Source organism: Natrix helvetica (genome assembly GCF_964273705.1).
Source record: "Natrix helvetica genome assembly, chromosome: 7".
NCBI classification, from domain to species: domain Eukaryota; kingdom Metazoa; phylum Chordata; class Lepidosauria; order Squamata; family Natricidae; genus Natrix; species Natrix helvetica.
The window spans coordinates 5,337,172-5,360,522 of record NC_138558.1 but is presented as its reverse complement, the minus strand read 5'-3'; the positions used below and the strand labels follow the sequence as shown (position 1 = coordinate 5,360,522).

Below are 23,351 nucleotides of genomic sequence, written 5' to 3'. Positions count from 1 at the left end.
AAATTTATCATGCTAAGTGAAGCATTTGTTAAGTGAATCTGGCCCCATTTTACAATCTTACTTGCCACAGTTAAGTGACTCACTGCAGTTGTTAAGTTAGTAACACAGTTGTTAAATGAATTTGCCTGTCAGAAAGTCGCAAAGGTGATCATATGACCCTGGGACACAGCAAACGTCATAAATAAGAAACAGTTGCTGACCCTCTGAATTTTGATCACAGGACCTTGGGGGCTGCTGCATTGGTCGTAAGTGTGAAAAACGGTCACGTCACTTTTTTCCACTGCCATTGTAACTTCAAATGGTCACTAAATGGACTGTTGTAAGTCGAGCATCATCTGTATTGCAATTATTTTACTGCTTTTTATTTTATAACAAAAAAAAACATAAAGGAGCAAAACACAAAAATAAATACATCGTCAAATAGAAGGAAAAAAACATATTAAAAGTCTTATGACAGAAAATTTAAAAAAAGATGACAAAGGAAATGTAATATATATCATCATAACGTTATAATTCTGTGCACAGCTGTCTGTTGCACATATTATTGAAGATGTATATATTTCTAATATACGAACATGACAATATTTTAACTTATTGTATTCTATACAAATAAGTCCCCATATTTGATTATACCCAGAGGTGGGTTGCAAATCCCAGCGCTACCGCTTTGCTCGTGCTTGCCCTTCTGCGCATGCGCAGAGGCAGACCCTCCCACCGCCGCGGCCACTACCGGTTTGCCCAACCGGCAGCAACCCACCTGTCCATGCAAAGCTTACATCTATAAGCAATCCACTCATTGATGTCAAGTACAATCAAGTCTTCAATGCATTCAGCAAACGGGCGCATACATTTATCTTCCTTATACTGAAATATCAGCCTTTGGACCATAAGGGCATGAAGAATCCAGATACCATAGTTAAATATTTACATATGCTATTAATGATAATAGCCCATAGCTTTAATACACACACACCCTAAAATAATTTCTATAGTATTTGTTCATGCATAAAAAACCTACACTGATTATAGCAGCTCTTGGAGATTAAATATATATTATATTAATATTTATATATTAGATATAAAAAGAGGATTATAATAAGAATCACTGCAAAAAGAATTTCTGTTCCCTTATCTATGGGGCTCCAAATAATGAAATTCTATAATTATGTTAAACAACTTGAGTATGCAAGTGTGAGAATTCAAATATACTAAAGATGTGCTTCTTTTTTTTTTTAATACTGCTTTGGCAAATTGCCCACATTTTATAGTTTTCTGCATTGTTTGATTATTGAGAGCTACCCAGAATTCGTTTAGAGTGGGGCAGCATGCAAATTGAATCAAACATAAAAAATATTTAGATCCATAATATATTCAGACAAGTTAAAAATATCTTAGCATATGCCGTACAGACTCAGGACTGAAGTCCAAAACATGAATGTGTGGAACAATAAAACAATATTTAAATGAAGTCATTTCTTTAAAAAGCAACAGCATATTGGCCCCACTCTTTGCAAGGACTATCCCAGGGGTGTCAAACTCTATTTCAAACCCAAGTGCTCTGCCAGTGAAAACAGGCTCCCAAGCTCCATTTTTGACTGGGACGGCCTCCTGCAACCCTCTGCCAGCGAAAACGGAGCTCTGTTTTCGCTGGCAGAGGCACCGGGGGCCAGTCCTTTCCTGTTCCCACTAGGGGCATCAGGAGCCGCAGCCCCAAGGCTGAGGCCCAAGCCAAAATAGGAATGGTCAGGGGATTACTCACAAATCCAAATTTTTCCACCGAATTACTAATTTTCTTTCAGATCAATTTCAGAATTTTGGGAGAGCTAATCGATGACACCTCCATTCTTACTGAGGGACTGAGTCGAAAGCTGGATGTGCCTAGCGACAAGAGTGTGGCTTAACAGCTTCAACAGAATCAGTCCTATCAGTGAGTGGATGAGGTCAACCCATGTCTGGATGCTATCTCCACCTCTATGGAGAAATAATAGCTCTTTTTAAAAAATCAAAACTTTATGGCAAATATTTTGCAAAGCACCTGAGGGCAAGACAAGAGGAATGGATGGAAGTTCGTCAGAGGGAAATCCAACCTAGAACTAAAGAGAACAATTAATCAGTGGAACAGCTTGCCTCCCAGAACTGTGGGTGCTCCAACAATGAAGGTGGACAACCATTTGAGTCTTGGGCAGGAGGTTGGATTAGAAGACCTCCAAGGTACCTTTCCACCTTAGAATTTTATACTATCCTTCAGATATCACATTTAGCCCCCCTTTTGGTTGCCATAAATGCTGATGCTAAAATCATTGGAAACTTTGCTTCTCTGCAGAATTAATGAAACTAAATTGTGGAACATTTTATCAATGCCAAGTTAAGCAGGAGAGTCCTTCTGACCTTGGTGAGTTTCAAAAAAAAAAAAAAAAAGCAAGAAGAACTCGACCTAGTTAGTACTGGATGAAAAGCCAACAGGAAATCCCAGGGCTACAGACTAGATTGCAAAGTTGTGAAAAGAAAAAGAAAAAAAAGCAATGACAAACGCCTTTCTTAGGGTTGCCAAGAAAACCCAAGGGATTTGTCCCATGAAGGCACCACGAGCCAAACTCAATTTAAAGGAATTACATTGATATCTACATATAGTTCAAAGCAGACAAACAAAAAAAAGGAAAAAGGAAGCAAGAAGGCAGACCTAAAAACTCTCCTAGCCTGCAATCAGCACTCAGATTAAAACTAAGATAAAGGGATGCGGTGGCTCAGTGACTAAGATGCTGCGCTTGTCGATCAGAAGGTTGGCAGTATGGCGCTTCGAATCCCCAGCGCCGCGTAACGGAGTGAGCTCCCATTACTTGTCCCAGCTTCTGCCAACCTAGCAGTTTGAAAGCATGTAAAAATGCAAGTAGAAAAATAGGAACCACCTTTGGTGGGAAGGGAACAGCGTTCCGTGCCCCTTCGGCGTTAAGTCATGCCGGCCACATGACCACGGAGACGTCTTCCGACAGTGCTGGGCTCTTCGGCTTTGAAACAGAGATGAGCACCGCCCCCTAGAGTAGGGAAAGACTAGCCCATATGTGCGAGGGGAACCCTTTCCCTTTAAGCAGGATGAAATTATTTTTGTGATAGAATTTTACCCTGTAATTTTTTAGCTGTAGGTTTCGAAAAGAATACTTGTGGGCATTTCCTGCATACTTCCAAGGAGACCGTCAGACGTTATTATTCTGATCATACATACAGATGTGCGAGGGGAACTTTTACCTTTACCTAAAACTAAGGTTAATGCTAGACCAGCAGTAAACAATACCCCAATCAAGGAACTACCAACTCAGACAATCAACCCAACATTAAACAACAGCCTAATCAAGAACTAACAAGAAGAAAACAACACTCCCATCAACCCTGACACGGGAAGCTACTAGTATATAAACAGAGAGCCAATCCCACTCCCTTCCAGCACTGATGTTATCCAATTGGGTCATAAAATGTCTGCAAGAAAGCCACCAAGCTCAGAGAGCACCAAGGTCCATGCAACTCAACCCTGAGCTACAAATATTCTCTTGCTACAATTTCAAGGATGTTTTATTTTACAGAAATGGGAGTGTGGAAGAAATTTCACATCAAAATACAGAACCGCTGAAAGGGGAATTTATGATAATTTCAGGCAGAAGATCAACAGCATTCGGGAGCTTTCAAACCAACTAGCCGGATTCATCCCTCAAAGGAAGAAGATTCATGGCCACGTTAGGCCGGTTAGCATATCCAATTCTTGAATTCTATCTAGTTCCTGTAGCATGAATATAACAAAAGAACAGAAGAGGGCTTTCCAAAATGATGAATACCCAACAGACAAGGCATTGACAGTTTTAATACGATTAGACTGCCAAGGAGTTATATGCAAATACTGCATACTCAAAAGATCAGAGGGAATTCAGGAGATGCATCCTTACATTTACTGCTTTAATAGAGACGTGCGCGGAAGTGCTCCCATTCCACATTTTGCTCTAAAATTCTACAGCGAGGGCAGCATAATATTGGTTTGAATAGCCGTTCTTCTTTCGTTTTCAGCCTGTCAATCTTTTTCCAACCGTGGCAGAGTTCGTGAAAATTCAGCAAACATTTCTGAACCACGTCTGAAGGACACAATTCCCACAAGAGGCTAAACTATTGCTAGAGAGCTATCTTTTTGTAGGCCTAAGTATGCCGTGGTTTATTTCCTCGTTTTTTTTTTGTCTGTTATGTTTACTTCTCTTCTGAACCTTTTCTCATCTCTGTGTTTACTTCTCTTCTGAAGACATTGCCTGCGACTAGCTGTCTGCATTTCTCAAGGTACATTTCTAACGTTGCAGATAAGAAAGTTGTCTTCCAGCATTTTGCCCTTTTTGTTCTGCGCATATCCTCTGCAAACCCAGGTAAGAGTTATATGGACACCTCCAGCTATGAATAGAATAATTGGCCTTACTCCCAAGTCGATCCCTGTTCTTTAGCTGTTCCCTTCTCCTAGCAGATCTGCTCATGCGCACATCGGGAACAGGCTCCAACTGTTCGTCTGCCTCACTGATGTTTGACTCCAAAGGCAGCTGATAACTGGCATACGACACTGGCCCCATCTCTGCCTCCGACACAGAGCCCTCATCCGAGCCTTCCCCACATTCCAGGACTGGCCCCGGTTCCTCCCCAACCTCCTCACTGTCCGAATCTGCTGCCAGCTCTCCTGGCAGGCCAAAACACCACCAGAAAAAAGGTTTATAATGGTACTCATTAATGCAGCCGATGATTAAAGAGCCATGATGTTTATGAAAACATTTTAGCGATAGCCCCAGGTTCACTACTACTGTGCCAAGGCTATTAATCTAGAGGCTAAAACTATCAAAGCCATGCCCAGTGCCAATTTGGTAGAAGAATTAGGTAGAAAGACAAGCATTGCTTTTGTTAACAGGCTGCTGCTAATCCCCCAAATTAAAAGAACCAGCATTTCTAATATGGTTGTCCTAATAGGTTATTATTTTTCTACCCATCCCTCCCTGATATCTAATCGGCATGTTGCAGAGAAGCTGAGCCAGTTCATCATTCTTAGGTCGTAAGAGTGATAAATTAATGCATCCTTGGATAAGGATTCATCTAATCAGAGGCTCTCTCTATATATGCAGTACATCAGTAAAATGTCACCCAAAAATGAACTGCTGAGGGAATACCCGAGGCAGCAGTCAACGTGGGGAGATGATTGAGCAGAGGACGTACCATGGCAAGAAAGCAGAGGTGGTATTCAGCAGGTTCTGGCCACTTCTAGAGAACCGGTAGTGGTAATTTTGAGTAGTTCAGAAGACCACCTCTGACTGGCCCCACCCCCATCTATTCTCTGCCTCCCGAGTCCTAGGGGAATGGGAGGAAATTGGGATTTTGCAGTATCCTTCCCCTGGAGTGGGGAGGGAATGGGGATTTTGCAGTATCCTTCCCCTGGAGTGGGGAAGGAATGGGGATTTTGCAGTATCCTTCCCCTGGAGTGGGGAGGGAATGGGGATTTTGCAGTATCCTTTCCCTGGAGTGGGGAGGGAATGGGGATTTTGCAGTATCCTTCCCCTGGAGTGGGGAGGGAATGGGGATTTTGCAGTATCCTTCTCCTGGAGTGGGGAGGGAATGGAGATTTTGCAGTATCCTTTCCCTGGAGTGGGGAGGGCATGGAGATTTTGCAGTATCCTTCCCCTGGAGTGGGGAGGGCATGGAGATTTTGCAGTATCCTTCCCCTGCCACGCCCACCAAGCCACAGAACCGGTAGTAAAAAAAATTGAATCCCACCACTGCAAGAAAGGATCCTGCATGATCGACGTAGTGGAGGTGGGAGACACTGGAAAATCCTTCCAGTGGTTGGAAAGAGCTGGACTTAAAGACAGCCCTGAGGCACTGATCATAGCAGCACAAGAAAAGGAACTAAATTCCAGATCCATAGAAGCAGGGGTCTGCCACACTAGACTGGATCCAAGCTGCAGACTACACAGAGAGGCCTCAGAGACAGTCTGTGGAGGAGGAGGGGGGGAGGGGGAGGGGGAGGAACCAGGATCATCTGATGGGGATGGCATGTCTTCCCAGGAACATCCAGAGACCCCGAGGGCTGAAGATGACATAGTCCCAGGCCTGCCCAGCATTGGGGGAAGTGGTCAACTTCTCTAACAAAAGCAGGAGAGAATCGGCTGTCGATGGTCAGTGGCAATGAAAGCCAACAGATCACCTCCGACAAACAACAGCTGGCTCCGCCACCCGATCCAGAGGCACAGAGAGCGAAGTGGAGGGAGGCACAGAGGAGGTCTGTGAAGCTGCTCTGCCCCTCATCACTGTTTTCTTCAACACGCACTTCCCTGGTCTTCGTAAACCCCGCTTTGTGGATTCTGGAGACCGTTAAGAGGCTAATAGCGAGAGCCAGTTTGGTATAGTGGTTAAGAAATCAGACTAGAAACTGGGAGACTGTGAGTTTTAGTCCCACCTTCAGGAGAAAGCCAGCTGGATGGCCTTGGGCCATTCACTCTCTCTCAACCCTAAGGAAGAGGCAAAATTAAACTACTTCTGAAAAAAACTTGCCAACAACATTGCAGGGACGTGTCCAGGCAGTCGTCAAGAATCAGACACTGAAAGAAAGTGGTGTGTGTGTGGGGGGGAGTAAATAATAAAATAAATAGCATTTTACTTTTGAAGAGAATGCATAAATAATGCCCATTTCTGGCTGTACACATTTTAATAAAAACCAAAATAACAATAAAAGCAGTTACAACAGAAAAAATATGGGGTTTTATAGTATCTAATTAGATCCCCCCCCCCAATTCTCAATTCTTTTCCAACATATGGGTAAGCTATTCGCATGCCATAGACCACAAATGACCAATTGCATTCAGACGTACAGCGATTCTATTAAATCCCACCCAAATAAATATGCTTAGAAAGCAATAACTGAGGGTCTTGTTATACAATACTCACTCTTTAATACTCAGCTACAGAAATGTACACAGCACTTTCTATCCAACGGCTATTTTAAATATCCATTTCAACTGCCAAACTTTTACAATAGCGGATATAATGTACAGCAAAGAAAAAAAATGGGAGCCAAAATGTAATATGTGATATAATTTACATGCAAATGCGCGGCATTAACCACAGTGACAGAGTGGGGTGGAATTGTTGAATTACGGCAAGTAACTCTACAATGTTCACGTACCCATCTAATTTTCAAACCGAGAAGAGGAACAGTCATCTATTAAGAGTGCTCAAATGATGAGTTGGGAGATGGTATTCAGCTGGTTCGGACTGGCTCGCCCGAACCGGTAGTGGAAATTGTGGGTGCCCCCACCCCCTGGCCCGGGCTCTATGCTGTCCTTTTTCGGCATATTTTCAAGCCACGTGCGTGATCAAAGTGCATGCACGGAAGGCCGAGCACACACATGCGAGCTCACATTTGCGAACCGGTACAGAAAGTAAGTGAGTATCACCCCTGGATGGGTTGCATCTCCTGGAAGAACCAGGAGTCTGGAGCTTTGGGTAGGTAAGGCAAAGGGAGCCCTGTCCACAACCCTTTGCTTCATCACTGCAGGGAGAAGAGCCCAGAATAAATTCATGAGATGACTAAACTTGCAAATCCAGCCATCATCTGCCAAAACCACCCATCAATCACAGCAGCTGTAGGACTGATTCTTTCTGACGGGTGACTTCTGTGTGGTGTGTAGTAATGTATCTGTAGTCTTTGGGATAGCTGTAGAAGCCCGTGTCATCATCTTTGGTAATTTTATCCATTACTTTAAGTGCTCAGGCCTTTCAAAATGGGAGTTTTCCTGGGTGGAAAAGGAAGAGAGGATCAACTAACCATGTCAGGTAAGTACAGTAGAGGTTATCTAGGGAATGTAGAGTATATTTATTTCTTGTTCCACACCAAATCGGAAATAATTGCAATTGTTCCTAATAATGAGAGAGGGTCAAATTCACACTTATCATTTTAGGGGGTCACTACACATAGAGTTTGAAAACCTCTCAGCTGAACTGACTAGTTGTTGTTTTTAAGCTATTCAAGGCACGATTGAAACACTGTAGAACGTCAGTAGAAAAAGAGTGTGCCAGACACCTATAATGTCAGATGTTTGTTCCAGACAGAAAACAATGGATCCTTTTTGTCTCAATATTATGAATCAGCCCTAATTAAAGATGCTGAGAGATACGAATCCTCTATGTCTTTCAGGTTTTTTTCAGTCAAAAACCTTGCTAAATTGCAACAAAGATTTCTTTCCAAGCAGCTTTTCGAGGACGTATTGTTCCTGTATTGCACGTCAAAGATAAGTAATAAAATTCCATTTGCTGTAGCTTGAATGCTTGTGCACTATTTTCTCTTCCAAAATCCAAATACCACTAAACTCAATAATATTCTGAATCCTTTTACTCATCCTGTCTTCCCTTGTTGATAGCAGCAGCTGCCACTTCGTGGTGCTTTTTTTCCCCCTTCCTTTTTATTGAGCATACAGAGGGAGCAAATCTGCAGTCGGCCACCCCCCCCCCCAAATCTTCACTCTCTAGGGCAGCCATGTACTCAAATGGATTTTCCTGTCCCAAATAATTTAGTGTAGGCGAACTACTCTAGGGTCAATGTTTTTTACCTGCTTTCTTCTAATGTTTGCTATATAGGGAAGTATAAGGTCTGTGCCATTTTTGTCCCCCACCCCAAAATAATGAGAGGGGTTTTTTGAACCTTGCCACTTATCTCACGAATCCTATATCTCAACGAATCCTATATCTCAACGAAGTCTACAATCTCTTGAGCTACAAAATGTGTATGTAGACACTGATGTAATGGAGGTAGCCCTTAAGAAAACAAGAGGCAATCAGTGGAATTCTGGATAATAACCCCCATCTTTTCTTATTGTTGGCCAAGCTTCCCAGGGCTGCTGGGAGTTGTTGTTTATTAATTAATTTATTACAATTATTTTTTCCCATTTTTTATTTTTTTTTGAATAAAAAACAAACAAAACCATCCTCCATTACAAATTGTAAAAAGTCTGCCAATTGGTTACAAAGAGTTTTTGTGCATCTCTTCCACAGTCATTTATAACAAACATTCCAAAATTTAAAATAAAACCACATAGTGGCATTCCCTTATCTATTTTCAATATCATCTAACCACATTATACCTTTATAACACATTCAAAATAAAAAATTAATTATATTTAATAACAAAAATTTTAAACCACTTTTCTTAATCATTGTTTACAATTTATATCCAATTTCCCTTTTATCCTGTCAATACAAATTATTACATTGTTTTCATTATCAGTCATTTATTTAATGATAGTTTGACTGTTTAACTTACTTTTTCCCCTTTTTTTCACCATTTAAAATATTTACCAAATTTCCTCTTATCAAACCAATACATATATATACATTGTTATCCTTTATCTAACTTTATCCATTAACACTACATTTTTAACATAGTGCTCTAATTTTGACAAAATTTTTAAACCTCTTTTCTTAATCATTGTATACAATTTATATCCAATTTTCTCTTTTATCATATCAATACAAATTATTACGTTATTATCATTATCAGTCATTTATTTAGCGATCGTATCCTGCCCCATACATCCCTTCGGCCGATATGCTCTCACAGAGAGGGACTCCTCCGGGTGCCGTCCACGAGGCAGTGCCAACGGGCGGCGCCCAGGAGTAGGGCCTTCTCTGTGATGGGCCCGAGCCTCTGGAATGACCTCCCCCCGGACATCAGGACAACTACCAATCTCCGCTCCTTCCGTAAGAAGCTTAAAACCCACCTGTTTAGTTTAGCTGGCCTGGCCTAATCCCAGTTTAGTCCCTCAATTCTGCACTTTTAAATTTTTAGGGGTTGGTTTTAAGTTGATTTTTAATTTTTACCATCCTGTACAGCCTTAAGGTTTAATTAGATTTTAAATTTATTTATTCTTTGCATTCAGTTTTTAATGTGCCTGTACACCGCCCCGAGTCCCTTCGGGGAGAGGGGGCAGTCTATAAATTAAATAAATAAAAATAATAAATAAATAATAACTTACTTTTTCCCCTTTTTTCACCTTTTAAAAATTTATACCAAATTTCTTGTCAAACCAATATATATGTGTACATTGTTATCATTATCAATTATTTACCTAACTTTATCATTATCACTACATTTTTAACATTTTAACTAAATTTAACTAGTGTTTTATTATTAATTTTCATATCTCAACCTGTGTCTTTCCAGTAATAGTGTAGTCCTATGTTTTTTGCCATTTGTGGAATTGGTCTTCTGGCTATTTCCTTAATCAAATTTGTTTGGACTTCTCTTCGCGACTTGTTGCTTATTACATATCTTGTAAAATCTCGAAACCCTCCATCAGCTTCCTTAATCAGTTTATCTTTGGTTATCAGTAATGTTTTGGTCAAAATTTCTCTCCTTAAATCCACCCATTCTTCTCTTTTTCCTTCTTCTATATCTTGAAATATGTAGTAAAACACCTTTCCATCTATCTTCCCTTTTCTTAGTTCACTCTTTCCATCTCCAATCACACTCAGTTCACTGTCAATATCCACGGTTATCTTGCCTCTTTGATCATTTTCCCCCTGGGTTTTTAGGACTCCAGCCTCCACTTTTTCCTTTTGCTCAATTTCTTCTATTTGCTGTTTATCCTCCATTTTTCCATCAGGTTTTGCCACATTGAAGTTTATATTTTCAATATTTTCCCATCTCTTCTCAATTCTCTCTGTTGTTTCTAATAGTCTTTGAATTCCAGACATAATCTGTTGCAATGTTATGGTTTCTTTTTGAATTTGTGTCATCCTTCCAATTAATAAACACAGCCACTCTGGTTAAAAAACAAATCTTTGTTATCACTTCTTTCCAGATAGCAACAAACATCCAAAGGGCACCTGCGTAAACAATCCATGCCCTTCTTTATAAACAAGCTGAAGCCTTTGAAGTGCAAGGTCAAAATTGATCAAAGGGAAAATAGAAAAAGCAATGTTTCCAGGTCTCAACCTTCAACCTCCAAGTGGCAGTGTAACTTCTCTTCCCTCTCAGGTTACTACCTTCTTTATATACCTTTTAAATCTTCTTTATGTTTCAGGCTTAAAAGAAATGAAGTTCTTAAAAGAAACCAAATAAAAAGAAAAAAATCCATCCCAACCAATATTGTAGAAATAAAGGAAAAATGTAATCCATAGATAAAAAAAGAAATAGAAGGAGAAAATCCAAGACTTTCACTTTAAAAAGTAAAAAATATTCGCAAAACTTCCATCGCTAGAAAAAAATATATAAAAGATAACACACTGTCCAAATATGCTAATTCCGCTGCTTATTTCCTTTTCTTTACCAAATTGATTTAACTTCAATCTTTTTGGGGCAGTCTTTTATAAAAATAAAATTTCCTCACCAGATGGACACACTTTCTCTTTTCGCTTTCCTCCCGTTGCGGAGCTGTCCCAACTTCAGCAGCTTGAGGCTGTGCGTTTTGTCGCCGGCAAGAAGAGATTCTCTTGGATCGATCAGGGACTTTGCGATGTCCCTGAGATCAGCAAGATGTACTCTGCCCTGTCACCGTCTCTTCGGGATGGTTTAGGTCCAGATGGACCGTCCAGTGGCAAAAGTATAGACTGCGGTCTGGGAGCCCCGAGATCACACGTCGTGTCATCGCGACGTCAGCTTCTGTTTATTTATTACAATTATTGTTAGCCTGCCTACTCAAACACCCTACTATAGTTTCATTAAAATCATCCATTAAAGGTAAAGGTAAAGATTCCTCGCGCATATGTGCTAGTTGTTCCCGACTCTGCTCATCTCCGTTTCAAAGCCGAAGAGCCAGCGCTGCCTGAAGACATCTCCGTGGTCATGTGGCTGGCATGACTAAACACCAAAGGTGCACGGAACGCTGTTACCTTCCTACCAAAGGTGGTTCCTATTTTTCTACTTGCATTTTTCTGTGCTTTCGAACTGCTAGGTTGGCAGAAGCTGGGACAAGTAACGGGAACTGACTCCATTATGCGGTGCTAGGGATTCAAACCGCTGAACTACCGACCATTCTAATCGACAAGCTCAGCATCTTAGCCATTGAGCCACTGTGTCCCATATCATCCATTAAGTCAAATTTGCTTCTGCCTTCTACTAAAACCCATTCGGCAAAAATCCAGAAGAGCATTTTTAACCTGTTTCCTGAAGCAGCAGTCCCCAACCTTTTTCAATCTGACGGTACTGGCAGGGGGAGAAGATGGTTGCAAACATGCAACCTAATCCAGTGCATGTGCAAATAAAGCTTCACGTGTGCCCACCACTTGTGCAGCCCCGTTTCCAACAGGTCGTAGATAGGTACTGGTCCATGGCCCAGGGGTTGGGCACCCTGTGCTAGAGGATAAATGGTGAAGGGCACATTGACCACTGGGAGGCAGGCTGTTCCAGAAAGAACTGTTCGCCACCAAGAATGCTAATTTCCACTTCCCCATGATAGGTTCTTGAAGTATCGCCTCCTGGCCAGATTGTGTAGGAATGGCAGATTTTGCCTGCAGAAGATCCCAAAAGCAACAAGCACACTAAAGACACAAATAACTGGAATTAGATGCAGAAGTTGTCTGGCAACCAGTGAAGCTCTCGTACTCTAGATGTTACTCTGTTAACAGGGTAGCAGAACATTTTACCACTGGAAGTGAGAACTGATCCCACCCCTTCAGCCTTCTGGAAGGGTATTAAAACTTTGTTTTGCCAGTTGGCTTGAGACCCTGAGGGGGTGCTCACCATTGGAAGTGGGTGACTGGGTAACAAGACCTCATCTCCCTCCCATCTGTCACTTGGTCCCGGTTTCTTGCATAGTTTTAAATTTGAAATCTGAATAGTTTTTAAAAATTTAACTACTTTTCCATCTGGTGCAGTGGTTAGAATGCAGTATTACAGGCTAACTGTGCTCACTGTCAGGCGTTCAATCTTGACTCTGAGTCAAGGTTGACTCAGACTTCCATCCTTCCGAGGTGGGTAAAATGAGGACCCAGATTGTTGAGGGCAAGAGGCTGACTCTGCTGTCATAATTAAGGAGCTTCTGCCAGCTTGTAAGAGATTTGTGTGTTATCTTGCTTGGTATGTATGCTTTTTATGTTAGGCTTGTGAATCTGTTTGGAAGATCTAATAATAAAACTTAAAAATCCCTTTATCTACTGTTATGCTCATTGTTTCTGGATCCCTAAAAACCCAATTGCCTGGGCATCTGATCACCGCCCTGACACTTGGCAAAACAGCTTGTGAATGTGTGTGCATCATATAGTTATGCGCATATGTGCCCACCAACTTTAATCTACAAATCTATACAATCTAGCAGAACACCGGGCATACCGGTGCCTGCTGGTAGCACCAGGTACTGTTCAGGTATGGTGCTCTGGAAGTTCCCACCCGCTCGCCCTCTGTCCTTACCTGTATTTGACCCAACGGGCCATTTGCGCACGCGCACGGAGCATACGGCGCCTGCACAACGCTCCGCCGAGCAGCTGCTCCGTCGCAGGCAATGGGTGCACGTGGTGGGCGCCCGGCCCCATTGCAGCGTACTGGTTGCAACGGGATCCGGAACTCACCACTGATTGCATGTTTTATCAGACTGATCCAGAAATAATCCCCTTCTTGTTACAAAAATGGTTGGAGAAATAATCCAGATCATTTCCAAGCTAATCTGAATTCCATTTGGAAATCTGGCTGAAAGCTGCTTTAGCCTTTTAGCACAATAGGAAAAGAACTGGTTAGTTTCTCCAGCTATCTTCAGAACTTACAGCCTCTGAAAGAACATTAAAAAATTACTCACCAAACCATACACTTTACTTCCTCAAGAGATCACTATTTTTACAGTCTTTAAATCTGTTCAGGAAGAAGGAACCAAGCAAAACAATGAGTCGATTCCAAGTGCGAAATCATAGTTCTTGGATGAACGATTATTTGAATTAATAGGTATGAGATGCACTGCCATGGAGACAAGTTATGCTCCAAAATTCAGGACACTTCACTGAACATTCCTCCTTTCATTCATATGGAAATGAAATCCTACTGGAAGATAGACTAAAATCTACTAAACTGAACCTAGATTAAGCAACCCAAAGACCACAAAACAGTAAAAGTCTCTATGTGTTTATGGTATTTAGAATATCAGAAGGCCTTTTTGCATACTGCAAGCTGTTTGCGCTCCATCCAGATGGGATGCCATGTATTGGGAATACTACATTGCCATATATTTTTAAGCAGTAAATTTATAAGCTGCCCATCTTCTATGTGTCCAAGAATTGTGTAATCATTAGTCTCCTCTCAAAGGTAATAGATATTCTCTCCTCAAAACACTTTTCCTCTCCCCTGTGATTAAGGAATTTTGAGGATTGTCATTCACTTTCCTTTGAGATGTACAGGGAGTCCTTGACTAACAACAGTTCATTTAATGACTGTTCGAAGCTACAAAAACACTGAAAAAAAGTGACTTGCAACCATTTTCTCACACTTATGACTCACATTTTCATGCTTTCAAACTGTTAGGTGGACAGGAGCTGAGGCAAGAACGGGAGCTCGCCCCATCGTGCAGTGCTCAGGTCTCAAATCCAGGCTGTTGGCTTTCCAGCTGACAAGCTCAACTATGTTAAACCGTTGAGCCACTGTACCCCCCCCCCTTTATATAACATAATAGATATCTAGATTCTATGTACCTGTCGTGTTTGCATTTGCATGCATGGGCCAGCTGGTAACTGTCTGAACTACTCCTTGCAGTCTTATTGGCAACATTTTTCAGAAGCGGTTTGCCCCTGCCTTCCTCCCAAGGTGAGAGAGTAACTGACAGTCACCCAGTTGGATTTGTGCCTAAGTGGGAACCATAATTCATAAGTCTCCAGTTTCTGCCTTGACACCATTACACCAAACAGGCTCTCTCTGAGCATTTGTAACTCCACAAAGCCATTTTTTTTTCTCAAACAGAGAACTGTCTTACAGAAAATAAATAAAGGAATAGCTGAAGAAGCTTCTTGGATGAGAAGCGAAACGTCTTCGAAGAAAAAACAGAAAGTCCAGTTGCTTCTTGAAAAAGCACCTTTGGGACAACCGTGACCTGGATGACGGAGGATCTCCATGGACACTTAGCGATAATAAAGGAATACTTTCTGAAGGTGTTGCAAAATCCCCATGGTCACATGATCAAAATTCAGATGTTTGGCAACTGGCATGTACTTATGATGATTGCAGTGTCCCGGGATCACGAGATCCCCTTTTGCGACCTTCTGACCAGCGAAGTCAATGGGGAAGCCAGATTCACTTAACAACCGTGTTACTAATTTAACAAATTCAGGGGTTCACTTAACAACAGTGGCAAGAAAGGCCGTAAAATGGGGCAGAGCCCACTTAATAAATGCCTCACTTAACAAGAAAAACGTTGGGCTCATTTGTGGTTGTAAGTTGAGGACTACCTATGTACAAAGCTAGGAAGATTTCTGTAATATGCGATGTGCATAGTATCAGTAAATTGACATATTGGTTAATCTGGGTGTTTTCATTCTCTATCCCATGGACTGAAAAGGCATGTCAGACAGATTTTCCCTCAAGTGGATACAGTCTGCATGTTCAGCAAAGCAGAGAACCACGCAATGAATAATTCAGAAACAAGACAGTAATAATACACGGGTACTTCAAGCAAGTAAACCATGTCTCAAGTGAAATTTCAAGGAACACAAGGTCACTAGCATTTCCATTTGGTTATGTTCCTCCTCAGCACCAAACATGTTAAAACTTTTGTGGTCCGCCAGCGACCAGCGGAACTGGCAGCAGATTCGGACAGTGAGGAGGTTGGGGAGGAACATGGGCCAGTCCTGGAGTCTGGGGAAGGCCTGGATGAGGGCTCTGTGTCGGAGGCAGAGAGGGGGGCAAAGCCATCTGACAGTTATCAGCTGCCTTCGGAGTCAGACAACAATGAGGCAGACAAACAGCTGGAGCCTGTTCCCGATGTGCGCATAAGCAGAGCTGCTAGGAGAAGGGAACTGCTAAAGAACAAGGGTTGACTTGGGAGTAAGGCCACAGGTGGATGATGAATGGCCCCTCCCAGGGGAAATAAAAGGGGAGCGAAAGGGGAGTGGAGTTTGCAGGAGACAATTAGTTCGCTTAATTGGTTCATGACTCTCAGACTCTTTGCCAAGTTCTGCAGATATCGGCCTGGCAGGTCTCCAAGCCAGATAAGGTCGGTGACTGTAAATCCTCCCTTGAAAGACTTTGCTGGATGTGAAAGAATGTTGGTTCTTACCTGAACGTGTCTTTTCAGTAGAATAGAGGGAGGGGTTATGCATGGGTTTTGTCACAGCCTGATTGGTCTATAGACTGAGGGAAATTTCTATAACATTCCTCCATTTCCCATTGGCTCCCAGTTTCCTCGATGTCGGAGGACTGCACCTGCAAAATACAAGCAGACCACAGGACCTCCCAGCCCTCCACCTGGCCCATCCCTAACACTAACTAGGGCGGGGTCGTAACCCCTCCCTCTATTCTACTGAAAAGACATGTTCAGGTAAGAACAAACGTTCTTTTTCCAGTAGAATCAAGGGAGGGGTTACGCATGGGACATACCCAAGCTTAGTCCCAGAGAGGAAAAGGTTAGGACCCAGGGGGAGGGACAGCTGCCACCTGCTGCCAGACCCTGCGTCCAAAGGCTGCCTACACGGAGGCGAATACATCTAGCCGATAGTGACGGATAAAGGGTTTCGGAGACGACCAAGCGGTCGCCTGGCAAATGACCTTGAATGGGTGGCCATGCCGCCGTGATGGCGGCTCTCCAAGTGGAATGGGCCGTGATCCCTGCGGGAGGGGTCCGTCTGGATGCTTCATAGGCCATCACGATGGCCTGCCTCAGCCACCTGCCAATAGTGGCCGAAGACACCCTGTCCCCTAAGGACCTGGGCTGAAATGAAATAAAGAGAGCCTCGGATCTGCGCACCCCTGACGTTCACCTGAGGTAGATGCGCAAGCTGTGGCGGATGTCCAGTCGGTGCCAGAGAAACTCCCTTTCGTCAAAAGGGGCAGGACAAAAATTAGGCAAAATGATTTCTTGTGCCCTGTGGAATGGAGTGTTTACTTTTGGAAGAAATGTAGGATCCAGACAAAGGACCACCCTATCCTAGTGGAATTGGCATAGATCGTCTCTGGACGATAGAGCGCCCAGTCCCAATATGCGTCTGGCCGACGTAACTGCAACCAGTAAGGCCACCTTCAGGGACAACAATCTAAGGTGGACTATTCGCAAGGGTTCAAATGGTGCTCCCATTAAGGCCCTGAGGACAAGAGGTAGGTCCCAAGTGGGAAATCTATGTACTAGGGGAGGCCTGAGATTTGCTGCCTCCTTTAGGAACAGCTTTATCAGGGGGAGGTGAGAGAGAGTGGAATTACCCTCCCCCCCCAAGAATAGAGGACAATGCAGCCACATGGCGACGTAAGGTGTTATGGGAGAGGCCCCCATCTAATCCCTTCTGTAGGAGAGGATCTGAGCCACCGAGGCTTCGGTTGGACAGATACCAAATGACAAACGCCGATCACATGGAGTTGTAGATCCGAGTGGTCGACAGGCGCCTCAAGTCCTCAATGGTTGCTATGACCTTGGAAGACAGGTTAGAGTTCCTCAAAAGATGCCGCTCAAGTGCCAGGCGATCAAGTGGAGCCACTGGGGCTCTGGGTGGATCAGGACCCCCTGGCACAGGGCGATCTCTTCCCGAGATATCCTCCATGGGGGGAGGGGGGAACGGATAGCTGGACGAGGTCCGCAAACATATTGGGCCAATATGGGGCCAGCATGATGATGTGTGCCCTCTCTGTCACTACCTTCCTGAGGGTCTCCGGGATAAGGGGAATAGAGGGAAAGGCGTAAAGGAGGCTCGGCGGCCATCTGCTCCTGAGGGCGTCCGTGCCCTCTGCGGTTCAGGTCTGGAAGCGGGAGAAGAATCCCAGCAGTTGCGAGTCACCGGGGTAGCAACTAAGTCTACTAGCGGGGTGCCGAACCGCCGGCAGATCTTCTGGAACAACTCGGGAAGGAGTTGCCACTTGCCGTTGTCGAGTGTTGCTCAGCTCAGCCAGTCGGCCTGATGGTTGGACGTGCCCAAGATGTGCTCCTACACACGTGATGACAAGTGTCTCTCTGCCTAGGAACCGGGTTTTAGGGCCTCTAGCCAGAGACTCCAGGAGTGGGTACCCCCCTGACAGTTTATGTGGGCCTTTCTGGCTGTCAGGAGAAGTATGTGATGTCCTACGATCGAGTCTTTGAAGTGTTGGAGGGCCTTCAGCTCCAGCCAGTTGATGTTGTGGCGGAGGTCCGAGGCAGTCCAACGACCCTGCGCCAGCCTGGAGTCCATCAAGGGGCCCCCAAACAAACAAACTGGCATCTGTAGTCACTGTCACCCAGTCCGGTTCCCAGAATGTGCAACCCCGTCTCAGGGCCAGGGAAAGCCACCACTGGAGGGACAGCCGTATGTCCGCCGGGAGACGAACGGATCGGAGGGAGTTGCTCATCCGCTTTCTCTGGAAGGGGATGAGAGTCTACTGGAGGGATCATGAGTCCAACCCCGAGAAAGGGACGCCTGGATTGACCTTGGTATCTGCTTCGATCCTGGTAAAAGGGACGTTGGAATTGTCTGTCGGACCTAAAGGAATGGTACCTCTGCTGGTGGTCAGTCTCGGGAGCCCTGTAAGAGGATCTACGGAATGGGGCTGGGCTGGAGTCTGTCTTCTTGGCATTGGAAGGAAGGACATTTTTCTTACCCTTGTCCTCTATTAGAATAGGATCTAGTGCCTCCCCAAATAGATTAGTGCCCGTGTAAGGGGCAGCCACCAGGTTCCATTTGGCCTTGTTGTCCATCTGCCAATTGCGCAACTACAGTAATCGTTTGGAAGTTACCAATGTGGCAAGAGCTCTAGAAGCACATTTTATGGAATCTAGAGTCGCATGGGCAGAGAATGACCATTGTCTTACCTGAAGGGTCCTTTTCAGGGCGCTGCAACGGAGAGTCCAAAGAAGGGGTTAAACACAGCCAATCTGCCCAGAACTGAATTGAAAACTTTAAGCCACGCCTCTGGTGCCGACTCTCCTCAGATTTATTCAATGAAGACGTGGAACAGTTGCGCGCTGAAACTTCAACTGGAAGTCTAATATGGAACAAGTCAAAAATAGTCCAACAACAATAACAGAAACAACAAACAACACTGTGACTTCACAAACACCAGCGGAGAATAGACCCCAGGGCGGGGTGGACTCTCCGTTGCAGCGCCCTGAAAAGGACCCTTCAGGTAAGACAATGTCATTTTCCAGGGCGCTGCTCTGGAGAGTCCAAAGAAGGGACATGCCCAAGCTAACTGTCACTAGGGCGGGAAGGCTCAGCCATCAGGGTCGCTCCGCTGGTATGGATGCCCTGAAGAACACGCCTCCCAAAGGCCCCTTCCGCCGATGCAAAACTGTCCAGTATGTAATTTCGGACAAATGGAGACAGAGAAGTCCAGGTGGCCGCCTTGCAGATCTCTTCAATCGGTGCCTGTGTAGACCAGGCAGCTGTGGTGGCGGCGCTTCTAGTCGAATGTGCTGTGATATTGCGAGGCACAGGAACGGACTGTAAAACGTGGGCAAGCGCAATGCAGGCTCGCAGCCATCCGCCGATGGTAGATGAAGAGACCTTCTTGCCTTGAGAAGCTGGTTGAAAGGAGACGAATAGAGATTCGGATTTCCGAAAACTGGCCGTGCGCTTGATGTATCTGCGAATAGTCCTGCGCGCATCCAGCATGTGCCAGCGCTTTTCCCTCGGGTGCCGAGGATGCGGGCAAAAATCCGGAAGGACCACCTCCTGCGCCCGATGAAACCAGGAATTGACCTTCAGAATGAAGGAAGGGTCCAGCCTCAGGATTACTCTAGTCGTTACGAATGAGACACAAGTCCTCTCTGACTGACAAGGCAGCCAGTTCCGATATGCGACGAGCAGACGTGATAGCGACCAGAAAAACCGTCTTGAATGTGAGGTGTCTGAGACTGGCCGTCTTAATGGGCTCAAACGGGGGCCCGATGAGGGACCGCAACACTACATTGAGATCCCAAGATGGGTATCTGTGGATCACTGGGGGTCTCAGGTTGGTCGCTCCCCTGAGGAAACTGCGGATGGTCGGATTCCGGCCAAGAGATGCGTAGCCCTCAACTGAGAGGATGGTTGACAGGGCTGCCGCCTGGCGCCTCAGGGTGTTAGGTGCCAGGCCCTTGTCCAAACCTTCCTGCAGGAAGTCCAGGATGACAGGAACCGAAGCAAGAGGCGCAGACGTACCATGAGCCGTGCACTAGCTGGCAAAGGATTTCCAAATGGCGTCGTAGATGCGCGTCGTGGACTGCCGTCGTGACGCTTGGATGGTGCCAATCACCTTGTCTGACAACTTGCCTCTGCTTAGGAGATCCCTCTCAAGTGCCAGACGGCCAGCTGCAGCCACTGGGGTTCTGGATGTTGAAGGGCCCCCTGGCTGAGAGAGATGTCCTGTGGAGGAATCCGCCACGGTGGTGTGATCGAAAGACTCACCAAGTCTGCAAACCAGGTTCTCCTGGGCCAGTACGGTGCTACCAGCAGCACCTCCGCCTCCTCTGCTAGGATCTTCCTGATGACTCTGGGAAGAAGAGGTAGCGGGGGAAAGGCGTAAAGCAGACCTTTCGGCCACGGGCCGTGCAGCGCGTTGACTCCTTCCACCCTCGGGTCGTGGAACCTTGTGAAGAACCGCGGAAGATGCGCGTTGGCCGCGGTGGCGAACAGGTCCACCAGCGGGAGGCCGAACCTCTGGGACAGTTGCTGGAACAGCAGCGGATGTAGACGCCACTCCGAGTGGTCGACTGTGGATCTGCTCAGCCAGTCCGCCTGGGTGTTGCTCGTGCCCGAGATGTGCTCCGACTGAAGAGAAAGGAGATACCTCTCCGCCCATCGACCCAAGAGCTCCGCCTCCTTCATCAGGGATCTGGAGTGCGTTCCCCCCTGTCGATTGATGTGCGCCTTGGTGGCGACATTGTCTGTCATGATGCGCACGTGGTGGCCCTGAACGGTGCTCTGGAAGCGCTTCAGCGCAAGCCTGACTGCCCTCAGCTCCAGCCAGTTGATGCTGTGAGCGGCTTCGGAAGGGGACCACCTGCCCTGTGCGAGCTGGTTGTGGCAGTGGGCCCCCCAACTGAACAGGCTGGCATCCGTTGTGATGGTGAGCCTGACTGGCTCCTTGAATGGCGACCCCTTTAACAGGGCCGGAGACAACCACCACTTTAGAGAGCGACGTACCTCTGCTGGAACTGGAATCAGTCTTGTTGAGCTGCTTTCGTTTGTTCTTTGATATGGAAGCAGGAGCCACTGTAGGGGACGGGAGTGAAGTCTCGCCCAAGGCACGATTGACAGGCACAAGATCATCTTGCCGAGGAGCTGTGAGAGCTGAACCACCTTGACTAGACGTGACTGCTGCACCTGAACGACCATCTCCCGAAGGCTGGCCACCCTTTCCGGGGACAGGGATACCGTGCACGAGGTGGTGTCGATGACGGCCCCTAGATGCTTCAGTCTGGTCGTGGGAACGAGATGACTTTTTTCCAGGTTGATGGTGAACCCGTGGTCCCGGAGCGCCTGCATGGTGTGTTCTAGGTCGCTGACAGCTTGTTGATGCAATGATGACAGAATGAGAACATCGTCTAGGTAACAGTGGAGTCTGACCGGACGTGACCGTAGAAAAGCCGCCACGGCTGCGAGAACCTTTGTGAATGTCCTGGGCGCTGATGACAGGCCGAATGGCATTGCCCGGTACTGGTAATGGAGGCCCGCATAAGAGAACCTCAGGAACTTGCGGTGGGCTTTGCGGATAGGGATGTGGAGGTAGGCCTCTTTGAGGTCTATGGACGTTAGTATATCGCCTGGCCTGATGCACCCCAAGATGGACTGGAGGGACTGCATCTTGAACCTGCGATATGTCACGTGGTGATTGAACCTCTTTAGATCTAATATCCCCCTCCACCCTCCTGAGTTTTTGGGGACCAGAAACAGGATGGAGTAAAACCCTCTTCCTTCCTGGCCTGCTGGGACAGGTTCTATGGCCCTGATCTCCTTGAGGTGCCTTATCTCCTGTTCCATGAGGGATCTTTTGACTAACCCTGAGGGAACTGGACACCGGATGAAGTGGCGGGGAGGGGGGGACCAGAATTCTAAAGTGAGACCCATGCGGACCGTTTGAAGAACCCACTGGTCCGACGTGGTCTGCTCCCATTTGGCGTGGAACAACTGCAACCGCCCTCCTATGGGAGCTGACCTGTGATGGTCATTTATACCTCCTAAAGGGTCGGGAGCCGGAGCCCCCCCGAAATGGCCGCTTGGAGAAGGGCTGCTGGCGACCTCTGTCTCGAAAGGACTGACGGTCCTGAGACCGCTCACCCTGCTGGGGATACGCCCGATGATAGGGGGCGGAGCTGGTGGAGGGCTCATTGTTCCAAAAGGCCTGCCTCCTGTAAGAGCCAGGACCTTTACGATCAGGCTTTTTGGTGACTGATGGCATCACTTTCTTTTTGTCCTTGTTTTCCACAAGGACTGGATCAAGGACCTCACCAAACAGCTTGTCCCCTTTAAAGGGGGCAGTAACAAGCTTCCATTTGGAGCGCATATCCACATTCCAGTGCCTAAGCCACAGGAGGCGTCTGGAAGTAACATTAGACGCTAGGGCACGCGAGGCAAACTTAGCAGCATTCAGAGTGGCATCAGCAGTGTACTCTGTGGCTGCCATGATTTTATTGATATCCTGCCTGACTTTAACGTCCTTGGCAGGTATCTTCCTCAACAACTGCCTCAGCCACAGGAGAGCCGCCCTGGAGAAAAAGGAGGCTGAAGCGGAGGACTTAATGGCCCATGCAGCTGCCTGATGGGTCTTGTGACAAGCAGTTTCGGTTCTCTTGTCCTCAGCCTTGAGCCCCTCCAACAGGTCAGGAGGGAGCACAGAAGAGGAGGTAAGAGCCGCTACAGGGGGATCGATAGGAGGGAGCTTGAGCAGCTCCTCCAGGCTGGCATCCACCGTATGTAGCTTCTTGTCATGGCTGCTGGGGTTAGCCATGGTAGCTGGCTGCGCCCACTGTCTTTGAACTAAATTGAGGAACATCTTGGGTACAGGAACTATTTCCTGGACCAAAATGGGTTGCTCAAAGAGATCCCCAGATAGATCATCAGGGTCTACAACCACCTGAGCTGGGGGGGTGGACCCCATGTGAGTTGAGATCTTAGCCTTATCTAAAATGGTTTTGAAATTATCCAAATTAAATAAGCCTGAAAAGGCCGGCTTTTTGGCGGGGCTTGCCTCATCCCCAGAGAATTCAGCTTCCTGCCTAGGAAGA

At 45.9% G+C, this 23,351-nt stretch overlaps 1 protein-coding gene across 8 annotated transcripts in view; it reads right to left on the bottom strand.

Annotated features, from left to right (window-relative positions):
* The window catches only part of CTNNA2 (catenin alpha 2), a 653,992-nt gene that overhangs the window by 535,121 nt on the left and 95,520 nt on the right, over positions 1-23,351 (bottom strand). The window contains exon 1 of one of the 8 annotated variants that reach the window (XM_081960365.1): positions 13,788-13,838. The exons of 6 other annotated variants lie outside the window; for them this stretch is intronic. The gene's annotated coding sequence lies outside the window, so the exon portion shown is untranslated. Of the gene's footprint in view, positions 1-3,932; positions 3,952-13,787; positions 13,839-23,351 lie in introns of those variants that run through there. One more of the 8 variants, XM_081960367.1, reaches the window with a different exon arrangement.